The sequence below is a fragment of the Pantherophis guttatus genome, chromosome 13, assembly GCF_059756535.1.
Source record: "Pantherophis guttatus breed Tessera chromosome 13, ASM5975653v1, whole genome shotgun sequence".
Lineage (NCBI taxonomy): Eukaryota > Metazoa > Chordata > Lepidosauria > Squamata > Colubridae > Pantherophis > Pantherophis guttatus.
The window spans coordinates 17616102-17622101 of NC_142075.1; positions in this window are offsets into that span (position 1 = coordinate 17616102).

Genomic DNA, 6000 nt, shown 5'->3' on the forward strand with positions numbered 1-6000 from the left:
GTGTGCTGGGGTCTGTGGTTTTTTCTTTATACGGCGAGGTAATATTGAATTGTGTCCCAGGGAATTATCCATTTTTGCACTCGAGATTAGTGTGCAGTCCAATGCAAATTTTTACATTTTATTTATATAAAAATAAAGCAAAAATACTTTGTGGGCCTAATGTATCAACCCTCAATCTCCCCCCCACCCACCTCCCAAAAGCTGACAGCCTCTTTTTGTTGATGACTTAATACTTCCTTTTTTTCTATAGATTGATTGATTGATTCAATTTATTTATTTATTTATTGGTTCGATTTATATGCCGCCCTTCTCCAGAGACTCAGGGCGGCTTACAATGCGTTAAGCAATAGCCTTCATACTTTTGTATATACCTGCTTAGTAGGGCTTTTGGGGCCCCCCCAAGCGGTGTTCTTTTTTATAGAAAGTCAGCTTATTGCCCCCACAATCCGGGTCCTCCTTTTACCTACCTCGAAAGGATGGAAGGCTGAGTCAACCTTGAGCCTGGTGAAATTTGAACTTGCAGTAATTGCAGCGTGCAATGCTGCTAATTTTACATCTTCCCTTGCCACATTTGTTAAGTGAACCACTGAAGTTGTTTTCAGTGGTTCACTTAACAAATGTGGCAAGGGAAGATGTAAAATGGGTCAAAACTCAACCGATTTCTCACTTAACAACATAAATTTTGGGCTCAATTGTCATAAGTGGAGGACTACTTGTATTTAGCAAAAGTGGATAGATTTCAAGGAAGCATCCAGTCAAAAAAAAAAAACCCTCCAGGTTCATGAGATTCTACAATTATTATTACATCGATAGAAATGAATGACTGGACATGGGTGGTTCCCATTTGCTCCAATTTAATGTAGATTTCCCACAGTGGAGGGATTTTTCTCATGATTATTATAAAAGTTATGAATTTGAGAGCAACACTTATCATTATCCAATCAGGATTTTGGTTTGTCTTAGAAAGTAACTGCAGGTTCTTTCTTAATTCTTTGGCTTTAGCATAACCTTTAATTAGTTTGTGGCATGGAAGGGTTCCCCCACCCCGTTGACCTAAACTTTGTGAATTTTCAACAAATTTAGTGGGTTTTTTTTATGGCCCTCTATCACCGCCTAGTGGTTGGCAAGGCCATCTCAAGGCAACATTTAAAGAAAATAACAAGTATATAACAATATTTCACGTTAGCAGCATTAATTTTTCATGCAACTATAAAAAAATGATTCACAGATTTCGTAGCTTGTTACTGTTGGCGTTATCCTATTCCCCATGAAGACGGTCTTCAGGTATGTATTTTGAGTGGCGTTTTCATGATAATCCAAATTGTGAAAGTGCCGTGTCATATGTCTGATGTGTCAAACAACATATCGGAAGAATGAGGTTGGCAAAAGCTTCTTAAATCACCTTTCTGACATGGGCAGTTTGTGATGATGAAGAAGTAAAACCAGTCTGCTTTCTCCAAATCCGAGTTTACACATTATCTGAATAATTGTAGCTTCCTGGTTTGTGTCTGGGTCCTTCTCATATTTCTAATCAATCCATACAAGTCTCATATAAAAAAACCTAAGAGTTGTCAAAGAAATTGAAAAACACGTGTAACTTTTCTCTAGTTATATGTGTTCTGACCTAGGCTTCATGAATCAGTAAAACACACGAGTAGTCCCAAAAACCTGTTTTATTTTAACAGCTGTAAATTCTGTTCATTCACAGATAAGTCCCAAATAGTTATAAAGAGTCCTTCGGGATAAGGCTGATAATCACCCACTATCTCCCTTGACATGCTGCCAAAGACCTAATTGGCAAAGCCACACAGAGTCCAGAATCAAACAGAGCTTCAGACTTTAAACTGCACAGAATTAACAACGTTGCTTCCTGCAAAGGCCCACGTGCCTTTGCTCCTCTTTTAAGTCTTATGGGAGGGGCCAATCATCTCCAAGCCCTACTCCCGGGTCGTCCCTATTGTTTTAACTGTTCTTGCCTTCTGGCAGCTCTGCACATGCGCACACTGGGAACAGGCTCCCGCTGTTCCTCTGCCTCGCTGATGTCTGACTCTGGAGGCTCCAGAGGCAGCACATAACTCCCAGATGGTCCTGGCCCCATCTCTACATCCAATGCAGAGCCCTTGTCCGAGCCTTCCCCAGAGTCCAGGACTGGCCCATGTTCCTCCCCAGCCTCCTCTCTGCTGCCAGCTCCACAGGCTGCTGGTGGACCACAACAATATGCTTAATAAGCCAGGATTTTTAAAAATGAGCATGGCTTGAGAATAAAGTCTCTGGATTGAAGGCCAACAAAAGAATAAGCATCTATCTAATTTTCCATCCTACTATTTTAAATTTTCTCATTGCCACTTTGCTTCTGTGTGGCAGATCCAAGTCTGTTTGCCTTTAAACAGGCAGTTCTTCAACTTACAATGGTTTAAATCAGGCGTGTCCAACCTTTGCAACTATTAAGACATGGACTTCAACTCCCACAATTCTCCAGCCGGCATAATGGAGATGGAAGGGACCTTGTAGGTCTTTTAGTCCAGGTCCCTCTCAAGGAGGAGATCCTGGCCTATATCATTTCAGACAAGAGATTGTCCAATGTCTTCTTGATAGGGCACCCACAACCTATGAAAGCAAGCCATTCCACTGATTAGTTGTTCTATAAATCGAACCAATAAATTAAATAAATAAAGTTTTTCTAACTGTCAGGAAATTTCTCTTTATTTCTAGGTTAGTCCTCTCCTTGATTAGTTTCCATCCATTGCTGCTTCTCCTGTCTTCAGGTGCTTTGGATAATACCTTGACTCCCTCTTTGTAGCAACCCCTCAAATATTGGGAGACTATCATGTCACCCCAGTCCTTTTCATCAAACTTAAAAGGTAAAGGTTCCCCTCACACATATGTGGTAGTCGTTCCCAACTCTAGGGGGCGGTGCTCATCTCCGTTTCAAAGCTGAAGAGCCAGCGCTGTCTGAAGACGTCTCCGTGGTCATGTGGCCAGCATGACTCAATGCCAAAGGCTCACAGAACGCTGTTACCTTCCCACCAAAGGTGGTCCCTATTTTTCTACTTGCATTTTTTATGTGCTTTCGAACTGCTAGGTTGGCAGAAGCTGGGACAAGGAACGGAAGCTCACCCCATTACACGGCGCTAGGGATTCGAACCGCTGAACTGCCAACCTTTCGATCGACAAGCTCAGCATCTTAGCCACTGAGCCACCATGTCCCTTTAAACTAGACATACCCAATTCCTGCAACCATTCTCCCTTATGTTTTATCCTCCAGTCCCCTAATCATCTTGGTTGCTCTTCTCTGCGCTCTTTCTAGAGTCTCAACATCGTTTTCAAATTGTGTTGACCAAAACGGGATGCAGCATTCTCAGTGCGACGTTAACCAAGGCATGATAAAGTGGTACTACTACTAACAGTTCTAAACTGGCAGGAAATTGCTGTGGGTTAGGCAAAAGGTTTTGATCGAAATTAATGGCGTGTCTAGTACCGGAATAAGAGCATTCAAAACTATTCGCTAGCCAAGTGAGACGAACGTGGAATTGTGTGTTGTTCCCACATGCGAGGTGGGTTCATTGTAATCCCCGTTCTTCGATACCATGGATGTTACTTGAGCTACATCAGTGAGACACTCCCGTGGAGATGAATCATCTCATTAGCAAGGGACTTGATTGGGGTAGAGACGAGAGACCGTTAACGCCTATTCCCACAGCTGACATGTTGTTTTAAGGAATGCGAGGCCTGATTCTGCAGCTGCAACTCTTCGGGTCAAGTAGGAGTTTGAAAGGGATGAAACTCGGGGGAAACTCCTAATTCATTGTTCCAATTTGGCTGACCCACATTTTTATTTGTACAGTAACAACACCCACTGAGTGGGGGGCGGGGGGGGGGGGAGGACAGCTTTAAATTCTGCAAGCCACAAAGCTTAACATCTAAACCATCACCAAGCAAATTATCCCGAGGTACGGAAGAATCGTAGGTGCTAACAATTCGTGCACATTAAGAAATAATTTAAATAACTGTCTTGAAGTTTATGTGCTTTGACTGCAGGCTTCTCTCACCCAAAGGCCATAATAAAAGTTTTGATTTGATCCGACTCGCATTTTCTATTTCCTAAGCTTATGGGATGGAGGTTCAAAGCAAGGAAGCAGAATGGCTTCACCAGTCCAGTTAATAAAATCTCAGTTTCAAGAGATTTAAAAAAAAAATGATTTTGGTAGATAGTTACACAGATTTGTCTTTTTTTTTTTTCCCTTGAAAAAATGCCCTGTGCAACAAAACTCACAGAAGTTTATGGCAGCTTAAAGAGTAATTACATTATGATATAAGCTTTAATAAGTCATTGAAATAGCCACACAACGTTTTTTCTGGTACAGCCGCTTAAAATAAAGATACTTGTTGAACCAACAAATTGTTATATAGAAAATGGTAATGCAATCCCTACGTAGAAGTTTCTCAGGATAAACTGATTATACATTTTAGTTGTGTAGCTGGAAGATGTTCCATTTGATCCTGAAAAGACTTATTCAAAATCTTGATGTATTAAGGTTTTGAGGATAATATCAGGTAAGAACACAATAGTCTGTGCTTAATTTTAATAACCTGTTTTTTTTCCAGTTTAAAGGAGCTTGTTTAAAGAAGTTACTTTAGCTAATTTACTTCATAAAGGAAGATGGAGGTCTCTACATTTCTGGATTTTTAACCTTTGCCTTACCACTTCATATGAAACTTTCACCTGCCCTTGGAATCTTTTAATGTACACGCCTAATGGAGTTTTCTTTTTTCAAAAAAGGGATTTAAATTGGAGAAAGGACCCTTACTCAAATCGGTGCCTGAAATTCCACCCAAACATATTGGGCTTTAAACTAAGAACACGTGAGTTCTTATTTGTGAAGTCACAAATTTGTGAATTTTCTTGGGCCCGGAGAACCTTTTACCCACAGCCCCTGATTAACAGTGAAAATATCTCTTGAAAAAAAAAAGTGTCTTAAGTCTCTTTTTTAAAAAAATACAACTAGATTTGGGGGAATTTGGGGTAATATGAAGAACATTTTTTTGTTTTGTATAATCTTCAGCATTATAGCAAACCTTCAGCCATATCTACATGGTGATGCTTTATTGTTCTTTATGAGCCATCACAGGAAACATGTTTTGAAGGACAGTTCAAGAGCCTGTAAATAAATAGAAAGTAGACTTACTTTCACCATATTTTATCTCTAAATCCCTTAGAGTAACCAAATTTCCAGTGTAATCAGGAAATCCCAAGGCTACAACTAATCTGAGAAGGCAAAAACCCACCCCAGAAGAAGACAATGTCAAACAACTGCCATGCTGTTCCCAAGAAGACTTATTTGGACATGTATGTCAAGTCATCAGAAGTAAAAAATGACCTGAAGAACTTTATTATTATTTTTAAAATTCTGCATATCTGGGCATTCTACCACTTCTCTATTTGTGTCACAAGAAGGAAGGTAGCTTCTGCCCCACTTGTTCTCCCAAATATATATTATAAATCTTTGATTCAGTTGAGTTTGGTATTAAAATATAATCTGGTTTAATTTTAGCCTTCGTTATATTCTGCACCATGGAGAACCTCCAACTGCCATGAAAACATGAGAATTTAACACATGCTTTCAGAGAACTAATTTACTTCCATGGTTTTTTAAAGCCCAGGTGAGACACATATCCACATAATTTAAGATTTCCTTTAGCCTCTGAGGGCACAGATATCTCTTCAGGTGAAGCTTTTCAGCTCTTGATAAAAGCTTGCTCTCAGTTTACTTCCCCTCTAGTCAAGATTTAGCCTATGTTGAATACCAGTTGCTCAGGCAGATATTTCAGTCATACAAGGTTTCTTTCCAGAAATAATTGACTTTTGAAAATTTTTGTCAATCGAAAGGTCTTGGCTTTGATGCTGTAAGGAGATGAGTCACCAATGGTGAAGATCTGTGCAACTTTTTGATCCAGAGTCTTTGTTCAACAATTGTTATTTTCCTGGCTAAGATGCTCCTG